This window comes from Plodia interpunctella, chromosome 8, assembly GCF_027563975.2.
Source record: "Plodia interpunctella isolate USDA-ARS_2022_Savannah chromosome 8, ilPloInte3.2, whole genome shotgun sequence".
In the NCBI taxonomy this organism is placed as follows: Eukaryota; Metazoa; Arthropoda; class Insecta; order Lepidoptera; family Pyralidae; genus Plodia; species Plodia interpunctella.
The window spans coordinates 10,192,734-10,214,104 of NC_071301.1; the positions used below are offsets into that span (position 1 = coordinate 10,192,734).

Consider the following 21,371-nt stretch of genomic DNA (forward strand, 5'->3'; position numbering starts at 1 on the left):
TTACTTGAATATTAGCTGTTCATTTCAATATTAGCTGTTCGATTTTACTTAGAAATTCATAGTTCTAAATATACACAAATTAAACTCCTTGAAGAAAAAGTTTGTTGGTGTTACACACTCTAATTTGTTATGAAACATAATATTGTATAGTATGAAATTTAGAAGATCAAGATATGAAGATGTCTACGAATGATCATACCAGAAGCAGTAAACACGCTCGGAGAGTGATAACCTCAAAATTGTTAATATCACACCGTGGAAGATCGGCACAAAATCACGAGGCTCGTGAATATTCGACAAATTTTGTAGAATTTATATTCAGAAGCACGTGCGTGCGATATCCGATAATGAAATGAAGAACGAAACCCCAAAAATGTGCAATTTCGCGCGCGCCAAAACACGGCCATATTTGATTTTCGAATCTTTTATTTCTTTTTTTATTCACAGCGTTGACAAATGTGGGATTGTATTAAGTGATTTATTCAGTCACTTAAAATATTAGAAAATATAGAAAAGTATAAAAATAAATTATTTCTATCTACACTACAGACATTAAGAAACACATGGCATTGTTTACACAAAACAACAGTCAATAAACTGAGTCAGAAAACTAGCTTATAAATAAGCGAACTGTTCAATGTATCAGAAACAAAAGACATTTATTTAATAAAAGTAAAAATTCTGAGAACGTAGGTACTTATGTCTAAATATGTCTAAAAACTATATGAGATAACAGTCCAAATAAATTGTTATGTTACTCAAAGTTTTTTAATTAAATAGATAATATACCTGTAAATTTTGTTCATCTTAAAATGATTTTTATTTCAAAGTTTCAAAAAAGTGGCAAGTTTGTATTCTAGCAAACTTGCCACTTTTTTGTTTTATTACTAGCGTCTAGCGTGCCTGTAAAAATCTTGTAAATGTGAACCGATCATTACTTAAACTTAAAAGGACTGTTCAAGAAAAGTACACCAATTTTCAGTGTTTCTATAAAATAGCGTTGTTGCCATGGATATAAAACTTCCAGAAGGTGCACTTATAATGGCCAATTTTATTGGAAACATCTCAGAGACTAGATCCTTCTGTTTCGCATTTCATGATTCCTAGTGGGTGTAACTGCTCATGATTCGACAGGACCTAACACATTTGTTGTGAAAGAAAAACACATAACCATTTAATTGGCTGAGATAGCAGTATTATCGTGCGACGCGACGTGTGTTAGTTTGGTAAGGCATTACTCGAAATTTACGCACGCGCCATATTGGACAAGCGTGAGGGGACAGGGCTAAAGGTGGCTATTCGTGCACCTATTAAACTACCATTTTTTAACCGGTTTCTAAGCAATCAATTTGACTGTGGATAAATATATAAATAATGACTCACGTATATTGGGAGAAGATTTAGTATTTTTTTTAAATTATCTATTTGATTTATTTGACAAACAAGTTTTATATATTCAAGTGTAGATATTTTATGTTAGAACGGTCTAATTAAACAAAATTTAATTATTCGAAGGACGTTTATTGCATGACTGTTGTATACAATATAAATTATTGTTAGATTTTAAACAATAACTTTAAACAAATCACCTCGACATTCTGTACTGATTGCACAAACTGATTTTATAATAAAATTTGCTCGGTCAAGCACAAATTAATTCCGCGATAATGTCTATTCGCGATAAATTTCCATTTAAAATGACGCGCTGGTCAGCAGGCATTATGTCTTCATCAATCAAGTCACGGCGGGGCAGGTCGCACAAACACGCGATTATTCAATAACCTATAAAAGTCTGCCGGTGAATAGCCGGAGTTATGTAGATTGGGGTATTTTCCCTGATTTCGGGGTGTATCGGACATGCAGGAATGTAATTATTCAGTTTGCAATAGACCTTCTCAATATCTTGTTTGAATTTTTACAATTGGTAGACTTGGATAGTTTTTGTTTAATAATAATGTGTGGAAATCATGAAAATATCTATTTTAGCTAAATGTGGTCTTCGAGCTTCACAACCCTTGGCCCTGAGTAACCCTTATAGGTACTACTTCAAATAAAATGAACAAAAATTTGATGAAAACTCACATAAATTGCGTCAATTTAAACAAATAATATTACAAAATAGAACATACTATAAGTCCTATTAGGTTCTTTTCTAGCGTAAAACTGTCCTTATATTTTTATAATAAAACAACTTATACTTAAACTAGCGGCCCATTCCAGCTTCGCTCGGGGAAGATCATAATAAATTGTACAACTTAAACTTTCCTATTGAATAACTCTATCTATATAAAAAACCGCATCGAAATCCGTTGCCCAGTTTTAAAGATCTAAGCCAACATAGGGGCAGACAGACATCAGAAAGAGACTGTTAAATACATTGTATTACGCAATAAAGTTACTTTTAGAAGAAAATGTTGTGTATAAATCAGAACATACAAATTTAAATGTAGAGTACACTCATTAAGTGATGTGGCAACCCTGAGTATTTACAGATCGATAGTGTGCTCAGGGTTGGCCCCCGTCGCCACTCCCGTTTAGCCATACATATAATTATATGCATGCATCACGCTGGGGTGTGATTTTTTTATAACATTGTTGCGTTAGGTCAGTTTATTGATTTGGTAAATGTTCATGTCCATCCAGGGTGCGTCTGCATCGTGCCGTAATATCCTGTAAGCCATGTTTGAAGACTTCCGCGAAAACTAATAACAGGACAACTCCCTGTGAAATATTTTCTAGATTTGAATTAAAATGAACAATGATTACCAGTTCGCTTTCAAATCTGTATGGTCCTGGTGACCCTTAATACAGGGTCCTAAGATAGCTTGCATACGGACACCAGTTCTCCATAATGTTTAGTTTTTAATTAATATCTTTGGTGTTTTTTCCCACTGCAATAATGTTTGTACTTAATGATTGTTGATGAAAATAAATATAGGTACATTATTTTCATTCTTATTAATTTCTGCAAAACGCCAACAAACTGTTTAATGTGCAACAAAATATGTTCCTTACTCGTATTTCGAGTGAAAGACATATTGACTATCTTTTATCGTCACAATTTTCCATATAAACTGAACCTCATACGACCTGTTTCTAACTAAAGTCCCCTTAAAACACTCATTAAAGTTCTTAAAAAGGACCATTCAAAACTTAAAGTTTAAAATACAAAACAGTTGCTTGTAAACTCCACAATATCTAGTAAAATATCTCTTGTTAAAACTTTAAAAGTACGAAGTTGATCTCAATTCTTGGGCTCCATTCACAAGTTGAACTATCGTCCTATTATAAAACCACCCTGTCTTGTCTGCGCAAATCGAGGGTTGTCTGAAACGGATCTACGAGTTTTTTGAACGAGGGCACACTTGATTATGGCGTCCCCACTCTCCTAAAATAAGTGTCATTATTAGAAAATATAGTTCTATTTACTTTAACTATTGTAAAAGTGATATGTAACGATTGAAGGTTGTATTATTTTCATATTAATATCAGCATCTGAGGTATGCATTATCGTGAGAAGTTCGGGTTAAAATGTATTCTATGTGCATCTAAATTCTATTCTTTAATAATAGACAATTAAAAAAATTCAATAGGAAGGGTAATAGTTATTCTTCGGTCAAGCCGTTTCGTTGAAGTATGGTAACTAAAACTGTGATACAAGAATTTTATATTGTATAAGATAAAATATATAATAAGATGTAATAAAATCAAATGTAATATTCGTCGACCTCGGTGGCGCAATGGTAAAGTTCTTGCCTCTGAACCGAGAGGTCCCGTGTTCGATCCCCGGTCGGGTCATGATGGAAAATGATCTTTTTCTGATTGGCCCGGGTCTTGGATGTTTATCTATATATGTATTTATTATAAAATATAGTATCGTTGAGTTAGTATCCCATAACACAAGTCTCGAACTTACTTTGGGGCTAGCTCAATCTATGTGATTTGTCATTATATATTTATTTATTTATAGGTACAAAATATTTGTTACCACATTTGCACACCTTTTTATTATTATGATACCTAGTAATATGGCAATCCTTAAACAATTAAAAAATAAATAAACAATTTTGGTTGCATGCTAATTTTTGGCTAACATATAGGTATGTTACAGCAATTATGGTAGGCCATGTTAAAGCAAATAAATATATTCTATGATTCTGGCGCCCCTCTAAATCTGTTGCTCAAGGCAGTTACCCGATTTGGCTTCCGTAGATCCGGTGCTGAGGGTCGCTACCCTTCACAGGGCTGCCTCGCGTGACTAATGCGATTTTATTTAATACACAATCTACCTTCCTGCAGCCAATTTCACCAAATATATTAGACAGACAGACAGTGCGTGGGAGTCTTGATAATATTAGTAATATGTGATGGATTACGTAACAGAATATACCTAATAGATAATTTAATTTATTAGTTTTCATTCCACGTTATTAATTAAAACATATTTCAATTTATATTAGCAGAGCATTATCACACAACTCCTAATTTTATTTTTAATATTTTATGGCACACCTACGGCAAAAAGGGAACCTTTTGTCTACTATGTCATAACAGACACTATCGGCACTGTACATGTTCAAACAAACAGTGAACTTTTCAGCATTACTACAATTTGGTGCAGAAAAATCACTACTAATAGACAATATACATGACAAACTTACAAAAACTATAGAACTATGAAAATTTTTGACAAATACTAGGTTTCAAAAGTAGTTCCACTTTAGTTCCGGGTCTAACAGGCTATAACTAGATTGATCCAGATCCTGTGATGGCTAACTAGATCCTTTGTCGACTCTTTTCATTTTGCTTTGTTAGTTGCCGTTTTACCTTCCTTTTATATAGCTAAGTGCAACTTTAGTTAGGCATGTGTAGAACAAGCAGCCTGTCTCAGCTTTCCTTGTTTAAAATCATAATAAAAATTACACCTAAACCTTCCTAAGGAATCATTACATCCAATGGTGAAAATCGCGTGAAAATCCGTGCAGTAGTTTTTAAGTTTATCGCGAACAGACACGCAGACGCGGTAGAGGACTTTGTTTTATAATAGGTAATGATAAGAATATAATGAGCCCTGATTTCACAGTTAGTATTCAAAGATTATATTAATCACTATTTTCAGTGATATTTGAAGAATAATTGCATTGAAAATGAGATCTCTGAATTTAATAATAATAAGTGCCGATAATTTTATCATCAACAGGGGTAATACCCCGAAATCACTTTCACAAAGCCTGAAAACATTAAATATCCCGATGTATATAGTTTATCTTTTACAGAAAGCCACCATTCTTAATACTTGCCGGATCACCAGAAAATTTCTATCTTCTTCCAGTGTTTCTGCTGGGTTTTCTATTTAGATTCTTGCCCCTATCGCTTGGCTAAGGCCCGCGTTAGTTGCTTATATTACCCTCTCTCAAGAGGAGAAAAATATACATAAAAATAATAATAATAATAATTTATTATATTCGTAATCATCGGTATCCATTAGGGTCGCAAGTGGAATTTTTAACTCTGTACTTACCCCTATGCCTTATGCAGCAGGCATTTTGAAGGACCGGGTAAGATCTGAGTTTTATCACCTGGATCGAAGTGCCCGTAGAAGAATTTCTGAATTAAATATGTCTGTAAAGTTGCAAAGTTAAAATGCCAGCCCTAGTCGACAGGGGCGCGACGGTAGGGTTGTCGCGAACTGGCAACTCGACTTTATTATATACGAGCGCTCCCTGGCGGCCGTAACGAGAATTATACGCCTAACCAAATTGCAGCTTTAGATTTTTGACGAGATTTCACAAGTGGTTTTGATGAAGTTGTCTAGATGTATGTTTACCATTACTTTGGTAGATAAGATGTTTTTATGTTGTCGTTGTAATTTTTGGTGTCAAAAGACCAAGGAAAATTATACTTAGATGTTATTATTATGATAGTAGACATACTGGACAGATATAATATAGTACATACTGTAATAGAGTACTATTAATTCTTTATTATGATATATATTAACATATTTGTCGCATGTCGTTACGCGTGCAAGAATGTTTTTATTTATGAACAAATAACCCGTAGGGTACGTTTGGTACGTACTCATAAAATAATAATAATAATAAATAAATATTGATTGAGTTAGCCCCAAAGTAAGTTCGAGACTTGTGTTATGGGATACTAACTCAACTCAACTGATGATGATTCTATAACAAATACATATGATATAGATAAACATCCAGGACCCGAATTAATCAGAAAAAGATCATTTTCCATCAGGACCCGACCGGGGATCGAACCCAGGACCTCTCGGTTCAGTGGCAAGAACTTTACCACTGCGCCACCGAGGTCGTCAAATAAATAGGTAGGTAAATATGATTGTAATGAATAGGTAAAACCAAAATTTACCGTGAAATAACGACCTTATTTTTTGTAAAGGTAACTAATGACGGTATCACAGGTTCTGTGCGTTACGAATTTGTCATAAAATATATTGGTCACAGGGGTACGTTTATGGCGCGCCACAACCACTCTCCATCTTTATTACAAATTTATTACGCCCCACAAACATGGCGGTAGAAATAATGTGGATCTTTATTGCTTATGTATTAATGAATTCCCTATTTTCCTCATATTTTTTGTTACCGCAATACATTCACGCATTGTCTGCCAGAATAATTGGCACTAGTTAAATCAATTGTAAGAAAAATGCTCGCGCGTGTTTTTGCTCTTCATTTACAACAGGCGCTGTCAAACGAGTTGGCTAAAACTAAAACGCAGACGTTTAGGAATTGGTCTACAAAAGCCTGCACGCTCGACTTCGTCCGTCGAGTCACTATGTGTTAAGATGTTACGAGCGTCCCATTTACTTTGTACGAGTTTTCCAGACGTTTCTTTGAGCGAGTCTATGGCGAGTAATTCCAAATGTAGGTCTATCTTTAAAAGATGTGGTTAAGTTAAAGTGGTCGTATTTTATCAGTGGACAAACCTAGTTTCCGACAGCTATGTATTCGAATGATTGGAACGGCAGTAAAACGAAAAGTCGTAAGGATACCAAATTGAGAGTGATTTTATTGACCTCCGAAAGAAATGCTAAAGATTTAAAAGAAAATAAATATTACTTGGAAGTGAATTAAAATTAATAGAAAACTTAGAGGAAATTCGACTTTTGTTGGAGATTTCGATTAAAAGTAACAAAGAGAGCCAAGTTATAATTAATTTGAAGCATCCGTAGGAACAGGCGACAATTGGTGGAACCAGAGGACATACTTATTGCCAATTTCCTTTTAGACAATATCAAAGAGAGGACTGAGAATCGATAATTTCCAATATACTGAATGGAAACTGATTGAATTTTAGACATGAATTATGAAGTCGTTATTCAAGTTCGAAGGTCAGTATTGGATTTTCGAGGGCTGAGTTACAAATCAAATTAATGTACTCGTAACTTTAAACTTCGCTGTCGACGACGAGAGAAACTTTGGGTACCATCTTAGAGCAGCTTAGTTCTAGCGTTGTAAGTGTATTTCCACTTTATCGCACCATAGACAAGATTGAAAGTAAGACGTGTAAAAAAGGTGGTATATTTAGCGATTATTGTATTGAGATTTTTTCAAGTGTACCTACGATAAATTGAAAGTGATTGCACTGGCCATTATATAAGTATTATTTAAAGTTCTTAAATTGAAAATTTTGATATATTGGCTATCAAAATTAGGCAGGCGGGAGTCATAGTAAAATGCGATTTTGAATGTGCATGCAAATAGCCAGTTTCGGGGTGTTTAATAAAATTAGCATATTTATTACGTAGGTATGTAATTGGCCATATTTTCATATTAGTTGATTAACAAGTTTGGTTTTTTAACAAAATCTTGCACCAGTTTTCGTGGTCACCTTTGTTGTATTTTTATCAGATATCTACCTAATATTGATTTAATTACATCAGACATCGTCCCGTCACAAGGGCCTGAGTTATGTGGTGCTAGTCACGCAACCTCCCGAATTTCGGGGAAAGCAAGGAAATTCTGGATAATTAAGTATGTTGTTGTTCTATTAATCTTATTTTATGTCTATATGTAAGTTTTTAATGGCCGGTTTATAGCCGGGTTGGGTTTCTCAACTATTTGTTGTAATTAACTGGATTAACTTTTTTATTGCAGGTTGAATGGTGGTTTTGTTTGAAACTGAAGTTTAGGTAAGTTGTAGTGTTTATGCCAATATTTTTGAGTCTGATATCGTTCGGATTTGTTCGGCTTAAAGGTAATTTGTAACTTTTAAAATTGAGTATGAATTTATTTTCTACTATTTTTTAAAGTATATTTTATTTGTGAAACATACAGCTAGTACATAAAAATACTTACTTTACTATCCTATGAAACCAAATATGTTGACGTTATGAACCAGATTAATAAAAACAAACAGCGATATACATATCTATATATACATATCAGTTCTCAACGACCATAAATCTACTGAATCAGTCAGTATTCTGTGACATTCAGATTCAAATTCGCAGACCGTTGCGACATGTTCAAATATGGGCATTCTCCCTGGCATCGATAAGTGGCTGTTTAAGATGATATATTTTATGATATTGCTCACATATAAATCGTCTCGATGTCAAAAATAGAGCAGTTTATGTGAAATGTTTTGGTTTTTTCACTTTATGTGTTTAGAAAGCATCGGTTTGGTTGAGGAGTTGTTTAGGAAGGATTGGAAGGCGCGTTGTGTAGTTCCGTCTTAGAATAACACTACCTACTCTACTTTCTCACGTGGATATCGTACGAGGCGACTAAGGGACGCATTACCAAGAAATGTTGCTGTGGTATAGGCAAAAAATATAACCCTAAAGTTTTGAAGACTTGACTGTGATTTTACCAGTAGCCTACCTGACGTCAACCCTCTTTGGGGATGCCATTAGGGTGGAACTTTACGTCAATCAATATACCTACGTATGCATACATCATGAAATTTGACGTATTTCCATGACATGTCCATAGACACAATAACACCTATATACTTACATACAACCCGTGTAACAGTCTTACTCCTATATGGCTTCCGACTTATCTTCACGTGAACAGGTCATTGACATCGCCCAGGGAATGCAATTTACGAGCTACGAGGCACAAACACACCAACTTAAATATTTAAATAGTTGGGGTGGTAATGGTTTTCAGGCGTTTAGAAGAAAATTTTCTGACAAAGCTTTGGTCACTCGCGTTTGTATGAGCTATAACTTGCTCGAAGAGATTTTGTGGAAATATCAGGATAAAATGGACAACACTCAACGGTCCATGCAAAGCTCTAAGCTTGGCATCGCGCATCCGATGGGCACAAACACAGAAACGTGCACAACACATCCAGTACCGCAGAAACAGATAGAAATATTTTCCCATGCTGGGAGTTGTTCTATTTCTCATGGAGTAACTCAGTGCCGCAGTGGTTCACGCACTCTTGGCCTGCGATGATGGAAGTTAAACAACTATTGTAATAGTACTTGGATGAATGAACAAACAAAAATGTATTACTGCGCGCTACTCCGTGCCCGTGTTAAAAAATCACTAAAACCTACCCATCCAGCAAAAGATGATATAAAGTAAAGTAATTTTAAACAAATTAACAAACAATCATAAAATTAAATAATAAAGCTATGTACCTACCAACTAATTAATAATTAATATACTTACTTGAGTTCATCAAATAAAATTTCTTATATCACTTGTCATAGATATGACACGTTTCCATAAGAAATTAAAAATTGTCCATTAGAATGAAGACGGTCAAAAGACGGAAAATATTACGGTCTTGAAACTAATTAATAAAGTAAGCCTATAAAACGTAACTAAATCACAGTCGTAAAGGGTGATAAAGGTCAACAAAAGGGCACAGGCCTTGGTAATAATTTCTCCCTATTGTTACGGCCACAGAAATCGTTCCGTTTTTCAAATAAACAAGATAAAATTAAATTGCTCAAGATACTCCGGCAAAATCTGTATAATTTTACTCGAGTGCCTAAAGATTAATTGTTCTGTTTTCATGGTTTATATCTCTATTATTATCATCAACATCATCAACGACAATTTGAACGTCCCCACTGCTGGAGCACAGGCCTTCTTTATAAATAAATAATTATATTAGGACAAATCACAGATTGAGCTAGCTTCAAAGTAAGTTCGAGACTTGTGTTATGGGATACTAACTCAACGATACTATATTTTATAACAAATACATATATAAATAAACATCCAAGACCCGGGCCAATCAGAAAAAGATCATTTCCATCATGACCCGACCGGGGATCGAGCCCGGGATATCTCGGTTCAGAGGCAAGCACTTTACCACTGCGCCACCGAGGTCGTCAGAACCCATTACGGACTTATAGACTTATGATTACGTCTGATAAGAAGAACTTACAAGATATGAAGAATAGAATACGTACCTATGTTACTACAAAATGAGTTTTTTTCCTATACATCAAATGCAAACAATATACTCGTCATCTCGTCGTAATTTCCGTCAGGTAGATGAATTGTTGCATTAAACGCGTAACAAAGTAAACCGTTCCGGAATACCCTCGTTGGGAGCCGATCCTGGGTGCACCATATTCCTGCCGATCCTGGGTCCATCATAATATTTCACGGAAACTGAAATAGATGACATATATTTTTTTTATTCAAATTAATATTTTATGTTTGCATCATAAAACAAATCTTTTATATCCTAAAAAGGTTATTTCTATCTAGAATTAAATTGACAATTCTCGCTTTAAAACGAATTTATTTTCTTGTTTTTAATATTAAGACTCAATAGTTATAATAATAAAAACGTAGCCTAGTTTTATGGCCAGTAACATATGTTTTTTTCATAAATACGATAAAAATCAGCCAGCGTTTAATTTTCAAAAGTCCACAGACATTATAATGTTGGCGGTAATGATACGCGTCATTTATCAAAGGGTGTCCACGATATCATTTATCATGTTAGACCTTCTCATGTATTTACATAATTTTTTCACACAGTCTGTCTGTATATATTTTTTGAAAAATCTTCTTTATTGCGACGCGTTGATGTTCGCCCACATGTAGAGGGGCAATTTGCCTAAATCTAGCTTTTATGAGTTTTTTTTTATGTCCAGAGTGCGGGGAGCGGGTATAATGACAGTGGGACTAATAGTAAGTAGGACCCTTTTTGAGGTATTTTGAGGTATCATTTGATGCTCCATGAATGGAATGCGATTTGAAGTTTGGGTTAGCATGACAATCGCGATTTGAATAGCTGTTCTATGACGAGATTTGTTTGAGACTAATGTCTTTTTGACATTTTTTGCTTTAGTTATTCATATATTTTTTTTCTAAAGAACGCAGAGAAGAAGAGGAAAGATGTTTGGCCACCTTGTGTCGTACAAGGACGAATGAAATATATGATAGATAGAAAAAAAATCAGAAGGAATGGAAAGTAATAGACGAAGTAAAAGACAAAGTAGATATCGTGTATAAGGGGGAAAAATGGAAAATACGGAAAATTTATATATATATTGACAAGAACGCAGTTCTAAAGTTGATTGATATTTCGTGTTTTATTTTTAATAGGGTGTACAATGCAGATAACGATCTCGTAAAAGTTCCTTTATTTTTTAAACACGACATTTTCAATTTTCTACACAAAAGGTACAGTTTAATAGCAATGTGTCACTACACGCGCCCGAAAGGTCCATTGTTGTTATTTTAGATTTATTTCGAAACCCGTTTTATTTATATATACCTGATTTTATTTAAAGCAAAAATGCCTTAAATATTATTTATTACATATTATTATTTTGTGCTTTATTGTATATTTGCGGTGGAAAAACAAGCTTAGTCAAGCTTACTTTAAATATAATTCTATGTAATTATATTACATAGATATCATATAAGCAAGCACGTTACTGATTGGCCAATACGATAACAACAGTAGCCAATGAGGAGCTAGCACAAGAGAGGCTACGACTCACGGAAATATACAGGAAGTACGTATTTGATTATTTCCATGCGTGAATATCTAATTTGTGAATAAATGATTTGATTTTGATTTTGCTACGACTGTTACGAGTAATGACACATACGCTACGAGAGAAATATATGTGCTACACGCGCTACGAAACGCGTAGAGTTTTTTGGTTTATTCAAGAGGTCTCCTTACGCCCACTTAGTCAATGAGCAATTTGAAAATATCCAATATCGGGATCCGATTGTGTGTACTAGTTACAACACAGAACATAATATTAATTTGCTTGGCACCTAAATGTTGTCTCTTGCAAGTCAGTGATAACTAAACATGTGATACCTACCCATAAAAACGTACCTTTTGTAAAATATAATGCACCATGTTTAATATTTTCATTCATTTCGTTCGTTCGTTCGTCCGTCCGTCCGTCCGTGCCCATGAGTTTGTATACCGTATACCAATCGAAACGTTTGTAGACCACCATTTGCTCCCAGTGAAGGAAAACATCGCGAGGAAACCTGAGCACTGGCTGGCTGTTTAGGTTCTCCTGGTATGTGTGCGACTACTTGCCACTAGATGTCGGAAAGTAGTGGTAAAAGTCACGTCAGATGCTTTTAGGCGACTTGAATAAATTCTGACACAAGTATTAGTAATTAACACACTCGAAAATGAATAGGAAGTTTTATGTATACATACTTTACATATTATAAAATAAAGTCTGTTCGCGATAATCTCAAAAACTACTGCACAGATTTCCACATGTTTTCACCAATAGATAGTGTAATTCGTGAGGAAAGTTTAGGTGTATAATTGATTATGTTTGTACCCGAACGGACCCGGGACGGGCCGCTAGTAAATATATAAATAAATACTGATGTCATCGACCTTAAATCAGAGTGCATGCGACACAACACCGCTATTGGATATTCTGAATATCCAATCTCAAACGCAATTTCTCCGACAGACGTAACCCAGTATTACAATTTATCCAAATTTGACGACCTCGGTGGCGCAGTGGTAAGATTCTTGCTTACCTACTAATTCCATGATTTTATCACTACCACACTCATTACAATATTTGACATTGACAGAACGAGGCAAAACATTTTTGACGACTTCGGTGGCGCAGTGGTAAAGTGCGTGCCTCTGAACCGAGAGGTCCCGGGTTCGATCCCCGGTCGGGTCATGATGGAAAATGTTCTTTTTCTGATTGGCCCGGGTCTTGGATGTTTATTTATATATGTATTTGTTATAAAATATAGTATCGTTGAGTTAGTATCTCATAACACAAGTCTCGAACTTACTTTGGGGCTAGCTCAATCTGTGTGATTTGTCCTAATATATTTTATTTATTTATTCATGATTCATTCTCTCTACAGGAAAAATAAGTAGTTTTAGATACGTATTCGATTACTGTTAGTTAACTTGAGTGATTGTGCAAGATTGCACAATAGTTATAAACAATAGTTACGTATTAATTATATTCAATTGGCAAGGCTATGTGCCTCATAGTCGCCTTGTAACATATAAACGGCAGGATTTTAGGGCGGAACCACACGCCACGGGAAATCGTTTCGTCGTTTGAACTAAGCAAAAAGCGGATTGATTGCCTAAATAGATTTCCGGAGATCGCGATTCCCGTCGCGGAAGTTGACAAACTGTCGATCAGTTAGTAGAATCGACACCCAGTCCAGCAAATTGTTTGCTGACGAGTTGACCGACTGGTTTATCCTCGTATTTTGCGTATGACACATTCAGGAAAACTTAATGAAACGCTGAAACTATTCATCGAACCGTAACCGTATTCGTTCAGTGTGTTAGCCAAATCAATTTATAACTGTCGATTTTTAACGCCATTCAAATCAAAAAATATTTATTAATTTATTTTATATATGAGTAATTTAATGTTATGTGTATAGGAATACACATAACATTAAATTACTGTGTTCAATTATTGTGTATTAAGTTGCAATAAAGAGTTGAGCTAAGTGTGTAATTTTATTTCTCGAAGCGCACAACAATGATCAAAATTTTTCGCAAAGTATAAATTAATTGAAATTTTACCATCACTGATATGTCACTGAAACTATAACATAATCAGATAAATAACTGGATAAATATATAGGGACAAATGACACAGATTGAGTTAGTGCCAAAGCAAGTTCGAGACTTGTGTCTTGGATCACTATCACTACTCAGCGAGACTTGACTCAATAAAATAAATTATAATTATATATCTTCATCACCAGCCCACGTATGAATAAGATCGCTGTAACACATAGAAATATATTATATAACATAGCAAGAATTATAGTATGTTTGTCTGCGACTTCTTCAGCGTAGGATAGTTAGTACTTTTGGCAGCATAATTAGAGTTTTTGTGATTAATGTGTTTAATCTTGCCAGATTATTAATTTCTTGGACCAATATTTTTTGTGTCAAATTGTTGTACAAATTTTCACCAAAAATTATAGTCTTTTTTAGATTTTTGAAAAAAAAAAATTTCTTAGCGATAAAGCTGTTAAAATATTTTTTTTTAATTTTTTGCTAAGAAATAAAATAAATTGATATAAATGCTTGATTAAATTGATGGTTGCCTTTGTGTGTAACTAATATTACAAATGCGAAAGTAAGTTTGTTTATTTGTCAATTGTTTGTTACTTCTTCGCGCTCTAGCCTCTATCTACTCAATTAATCTTTTTAAAATTTTGCATACATGTAGTTTGAAGTATGGAGAAGGACATAGGTTAACTTTACCCGGAAAATTAACGCGGGCGAAGCCGCGGGCAAAACCTAGTAACAAATAAATATTTCTCTGAATCACTATGCAAAATCTTCTTTCAATTTCAAGTCATAATGTATTAAACGTGTCCCTGTCTGGGGTGGAATGCTGACGTCACAGAACGGGTGTCTGTTTGTCTGTAAGGGTGTTTGTATACCTCCTGTGAGGGGAGCGGCCAGGTTTAATGTTTAGAACACGGATACGGGTCAAACAGAGCCGGGAATCCGTTACAGGACTTTGTACTAGTATTGATTGAGTAGCGAGGTTATGTTTACATGCGAAGTGACTTATGTTAGACATTATCAGGTATTTGTTGATTAAAACATACAAACATTACAATTACAATTCAAAATACGTCGTTTCAATTGTGATGTTCTGGTGTATATTATTTCACGTTTATAAAAAAATAATGTATTTGTTTGTTATGAATAAACTCGGAAACGGCTGGACCTTATTTTTTAAAATATTTGACACAGAGATATATTAAACTTTCAGTAACATCACACACTTTTGTATAATTAGCGTAAAATAAAACGAGTGCTATTACAAACAAATTATGCTGGGCTAGATAATTGACTTTATTAGAAAATATTATAGTTTTCTATTGGCCACAATTTACTAAAAGGAAAACGGTGACAACCAAAATCTTTGTCTTAAATTGTAACAACGAATTGTACAATTAAAAAAATACAATACTATTTAATCAAATCATTTATCTAATATAGCATAATCTTCTATACTAGATTCATAGTTATCGTTAAAAATTAAAAGAAATCGATAAAAATGTGTGGTTTCTATTTATAGCGAAAAAACGTGGATGAAGTATTGAAAAATTCACATCAAGAACAAAACAGAATATATAACGTAGGCACACGCTTCGTTAATTTACTCGAAAAATCTCTGAATCCAAAACCATACGAGTCTGAGAACGAACATCGTAATGACCCCTTTGATCCCCCAATTTGGATTTCTGTATCGGCACAAAGTAAATAATGCACAGAAATTACACACTTATGATCTTAAAATCACTTTTTTCGTAAGATACATTTTGAGTGCTGGTTAAACCGGCTAAACTTTGAGCGGATTCAGCATATAATGTTGGTTTTTCCTTGCGGTAATATTATCTGATCTCACATATAAACTATGCCAGGTTCGTTAAACTATTCTAATGGAAGTATTAAATAGTCTGATCCAGCGGATACTCTACATACACAAAAGAAGTTTAGTTTATATAACTACTATAGCGGTTCTGTTTCTTCTAAATTGTTTTGATTCCTTGTTATATAGGTTTAAAGATCTTTTTTTCTCAAAAAGATAAATCACTTGAAAACACAATTTTAGTGTCGACACGGAGTAGAAACATAAGTTAAACTTAATAACACGTATATGCTACTCACATTACATAAAAATTAACCTTTAAATGAAGATTCGATTGTAAATTTGCTGCTGTATAATATGTGCAAAACGTGAATTTTTCTTTTTTATCTATATGTTGTATTGCAGACTGTTACGAACGAGAATCATTAAAATACAAATTCGCAAATTGAATTCACGTCTTTAGATCCTGTATCTAATATCATGTAAATAATTTGAGGGTTTTGTGTGAAGGTGTGACAGCGCATATTTTTAACCCCCGACGCAAAAATATAATGTTATAAGTTTGACCGTTAAGTGTGTATGTCTGTCTGTCTGTCTGTGTATGTGGCACCGTAGCTTATCAACGGGTGAACCGATTTGGATACGATTTCTTTTATTTGATAGCAATTTTTTATGCGGTGGTTCTTATTTTTTGTTTGATCAAAGTCGGTTCAGCTGTTCAAAAGTTATAGCGAAATTAATATTGAAAATCGGGTTTTTTTTTGCTACACAAGTAAACTTGTACTTTATTAAAATTGTTGTATATTGGCTGTCAAGTGTCAATGTCAAAGCGGAATAAACAGCGTGCTAATGGCGGTTGCTTGTTTCATTGGTCTCCTTCCCGAAACTTAACAAAAATGTTTAAGTCACAGACTTATAATATAAATCTCAAGAAGTCTTGTGTTAAAGTGGTTTTTTGTGGTACTCTCACACTGTCGCATTGGTGATTTTTATGACATATAAATGTGGAGAAAGAAATGAACGGGTCTTCTGGTTCCAACTATCCTGATAACTAGGCTGCCAAATACAAACGCAATTGTTTAAAGCCTACGGCAGTTTCAGAGATTGGTGCGGTCAAACTAACAAACTTTTCAGCTATTATTACATTCCTGTAGCTGACTTCGATTGATTTCCAGTATTTGCGTCGTAAACCTTAACGCCGGGTCCACACTGTCGTCGAACAGTTGTCTTTTGTCCGGCGGACTCGGTATACATTGCTGGTTTTTCATTTCGGAAAATAAAAACACCCATACTAACTACGCAACGTTCACGCCTTCGCGTCGGCATGTGTCTGAGTTCGGTGACAGCGTGGAGCTGACACCTTCCTATAGACTAATCAGCCGTCAAAGAACTAAAATCTTCTCTAGTGGATTGCATCAGTCACCTTTGACGTTAACTTTAATCTAAGAACAACGAAAACTACGCCATTTTGTCTAAACGCCGGCGCTCAGGTTAAAGTTAATGTCAAAGCTCACTGGTGTAACCTATCTACTCTAAGAATTGTAATAAAAAAATAGGAATTATGGTCACGTGTGACTTGGACCAAAATCTCTCCTCTACAACACAAGGAAATGACATTAACTAAATTGTAAGGAATTAAACGTTAATCACATATGTATAACATATGTATAATTATGTATAACGATTAGTAGCTAAGTAAGCAGCAGTCTGAAGTAAGCTAAGCTAGTTCAAGTTAGGTAACGTGATATAGACAAAGTTTAGATTAGCTTACTTGTTTATAGGTGTTAATATATTCATGTATAACACGTGTTGGGGTTGACGAGAACTGGTTAGTACGTTGGAACTCTGTAATATCATAGTTCCAACGTACCAACCTAACTAATATTATAAATAAGAATGTAAGTTTGTTTATAACCTCTTCAGGCTCTATCTAATCAACCAATTTTTTTGAATTTTTGCGTTAATATAGTTTTAAGTATAGAGAAGGACATAGGGTTATTTATACCCTTTCATCTCGGAAAAATAACTAAAAAATCTACTTTTTGTGAACTATGTAGGTATATATAGTATACATATTAGAAAATAGTTCAAAAATTGGCTTTAAGTACCAATTACGGCAAAATTCTAATTTGAAGGGGAAATAAAGTCTTAATCAGGGTTAAAGTCCAAAGGGAATACATACGTCTGCGTAACTCCTGAGTGGGATCAACTGTTACCAAACTCCTTAGGGGAGTAACACAATATGCGTAAATTCGATTGTGGACAGCCCATTTCTACTGCATTTTAAGCCCAAATCCATTGCATTTTGGCATTTATTACCGCGGAATACGGTCCTATGGGGTTAAAGGGTTTCTGTGGTTATCGCTTGACCCCCGGTTAAGGAACCGGTAAGGATTATACGAAAGTAACAGGAAAGGAAACAGATTACAAGAATTGCTTAAACGTACAAAAGGTATTGTGGATTGTATCCACAGTACCTTTTGTATTGTGATCCGTTTAGTTAGACTAATTATATTCATCATCAGTGTTGCGTCCCTCACGAGGTGAGCGACATATGTTGAGATAATATCCAATTAAACATTTTAGTATATTTTAAAATTACAATATATTTATATATTTTTCTTCTCCGTTTTGTTACACCATTAAATTTTCTACAACTCAAATTCAGATTCAGATTTATTGCAAGATTATTCGTAGTTGTTACATAAATATAGTTTTAAATACAAGTTCTTGAAAGGCTTCGTCAAACGACCATCAGCTTGGTCGTTTGACGAACGTCCTATGCAATAAAAAATCTTACTACCTGCTGTCATACATTCTTCTGCTCTTATCATGCAGTCATTCGGGACTGTGACGCTGCGAAGCCCGAGTCGGTTGATCGGAAAAACAATACTAAAAATAAAAAAATATATATTAAGGCTCAATAAAATGACATGACATGACGTCTAAGATACGCTTTCAAAGAAATCAAAAATTTCGAAAATCGGTCCACGATTTGTGTATCAAGATTACGCGAAATTTTTCCTTCTGCCACGAAATATAACTAGTTTCTCACTTAAAAATCACCATCTCTTACAACCTCTTAGTTTGCGGACCTAAGCTAATAAAGGCGAATTGTTTGAACTGGGGTATGTTCACAAGGAGAACGGGATTATTGCCAGCTATAACTAAAATGTTATTCCAGCGATAGATGGATTGTTTTGGCTGTACAAACAAAGACCGTACAAAAAAACGGGATCGAACGCTATTCCGTTTTTTCATAAGGAAGAAAGAAAAAAAATATTAAAAAAAAAATAATCCTGTTTATTTTACATACAAATATACATACAAATTGGTGCTAAAAGATTTTTTTTAAGCCAAGCCTGCATGTTTCACCGACTATGGCTGTTTACACAGTTTGTTCGTTGGGAATGAAAATTTAGTATAATAGTTTCAGTTGGTCGGTTTAGACAGAGTAAATTTGAGACAGTTCTCTATATCATTCAACTGTTTTCCCGGTTTCCTCCTCAGCCGTTATGTATCGAAGCCCAGAAGAGTTCAACATATTACTTACACTTGTATTTTGTACTTTTACAAATTAAACAAATAAATAAATATATTAGGACAAATCACACAGATTGAGCTAGCCCCAAAGTAAGTTAGAGACTTGTGTTATGGGATACTAACTCAACGATACTATATTTTATAACAAATACATATATAGATAAACATCCAAGACCCGGGCCAATCAGAAAAAGATCATTTTCAGTCACGACCCGGCCGGGGACGTGTACTTACATTGTTATATTACTGATAAAAAATTATACCTACATAAATTTATATTTAAAAAATGGTAAGCCCTTATGGGTAGTAGTTTCTAGCTTGTGAGAAATAACTATAAATTTAAAGATTGACGAGAAAAAGTGCCTGTGAAGGTCTAATTTCTGAATAAATGATTTGAATTTTGAATTTGAATTTGAATTTGGCATAATAGGGACCAACACTGTTTGAATGAGTTTCTTTCGGCATTTCTTCTCAGCAGCGGTCTTTCTAGAATTAGACGCCATGAAATTTTGCATTTACATTTACAAATTATCCAAATGCCACTATTGCCATGGGATTTGCTATAAAAAACTGCCAGACTTTGAATTTTAGTACTATAAAAGATCAGTAGATGGCGCAGAGTGTATGTTAAAACGCGAAATGGTTAGCTTTTTACAATTCCCGACTAGAGAATCAGATGGGAGAAAAACAGATAAATGAACTATTCTCAGAAAGGTTCTCTCTTGCGATTTAGAATTTTAGTACGTACTATACAATAGATGGCGCTAAGTGCGAGTGTATTTTGAGACGCGAAACTGTTTTCATGAGATTTGTTGACTCTGGACCCGACACAATAAATGTGAAAGTACTTTTGTTTGTTTGGTAGTTTTTTACCTCTTCACATTTTATCTATTCTACAAATATCAGTAGTCAGTCGCAGGAGTACGATGAAGGGCAACCAAAAAGTTCTATTCCTGTGGGATTTACTATTAACGACTCTGCAATATTGCATTGCGTTATTTATCCATTGATACAATCATGGACACAGAACAAAGCTCTTTTAGCCTCCGGCCCAATAATCCCCGCTACTTTTCCATTGACAGACACAGAAGATTGCAGAAGTAGGTAAGTACATCTAGAACAGACATGTTTTTCCCATCCCAGGCCTGTAGTGTTGAGAAAACAAACAATATTCTATACAGCAGAGTCCTAAAATAATTTCAGATTATCTCGTTCAATCCTATTCCACTTTTTCTATTTCATTTAATATCTACGATAAATGTAAAGTGAGATCTCTGAACTGTCCCCGTGAGAAACTGATGCAGGCGAAGCCGCGGGCAAAAGCTAGTTTAAAATAAGTAGAAACATTTTCCTTTGGCGGTTTAATTCCGGCGGTTTAATTTAATTAAAAACTTTCTCTCTATTAAGAAAGAGGTTACGTAAGCTAGAACAAACTAATTATAATAACTTTATAACGATGTCAGAAGATAGAATTAAAGATAATCCATCCTATTTCTGGACCTATGTTAAATCAAAAAAGCAACTTAATGATAACCCCAATATAATGTACGATAAAAATAATTATCCCCTTACTACAGGAAAAGATATTTGTGAAGCCTTTAATTCTTATTTCCAGTCTGTTTTTATACAATCACACGGGAATTCTCTTGATTTTTCTACCCTACCTGAGCATGAAAATTCTGTGTCGCTTATCAATTCAGTAAACATTGATAGGGATACTATCTTATATGAATTTAAACATATTAATTTAAAAAAAGGAGCGGGAGCTGATGGTATACCACCAATCTTTATTTATAACTGTTCAGATGCTTTGCTATTACCACTATATTTAATTTTCATAAGATCTATCGATACAGGTATTTTTCCAAGTAAGTGGAAACATGCTCTTGTTACTCCCATCCCTAAAAATAATCGCCGTGAGCTTATCTTAGAACACAGACCAATTTCTAAACTCAGCAAATTTGGGCAAATTTTTGAAAAAATA

The 21,371-nt window shown here is 34.4% G+C and overlaps 1 protein-coding gene across 8 annotated transcripts in view; it reads left to right on the top strand.

Annotated features, from left to right (window-relative positions):
* gogo (golden goal) overlaps nt 1-21,371 on the top strand; it is a 183,036-nt gene that overhangs the window by 18,503 nt on the left and 143,162 nt on the right. For 2 of the 8 annotated variants that reach the window (XM_053748409.1, XM_053748410.1), the window contains exon 2: nt 8,139-8,173. The exons of the other annotated variants lie outside the window; for them this stretch is intronic. The gene's annotated coding sequence lies outside the window, so the exon portion shown is untranslated. The remainder of the gene's footprint in view (nt 1-8,138; nt 8,174-21,371) is intronic. 8 annotated transcript variants of the gene reach the window in all.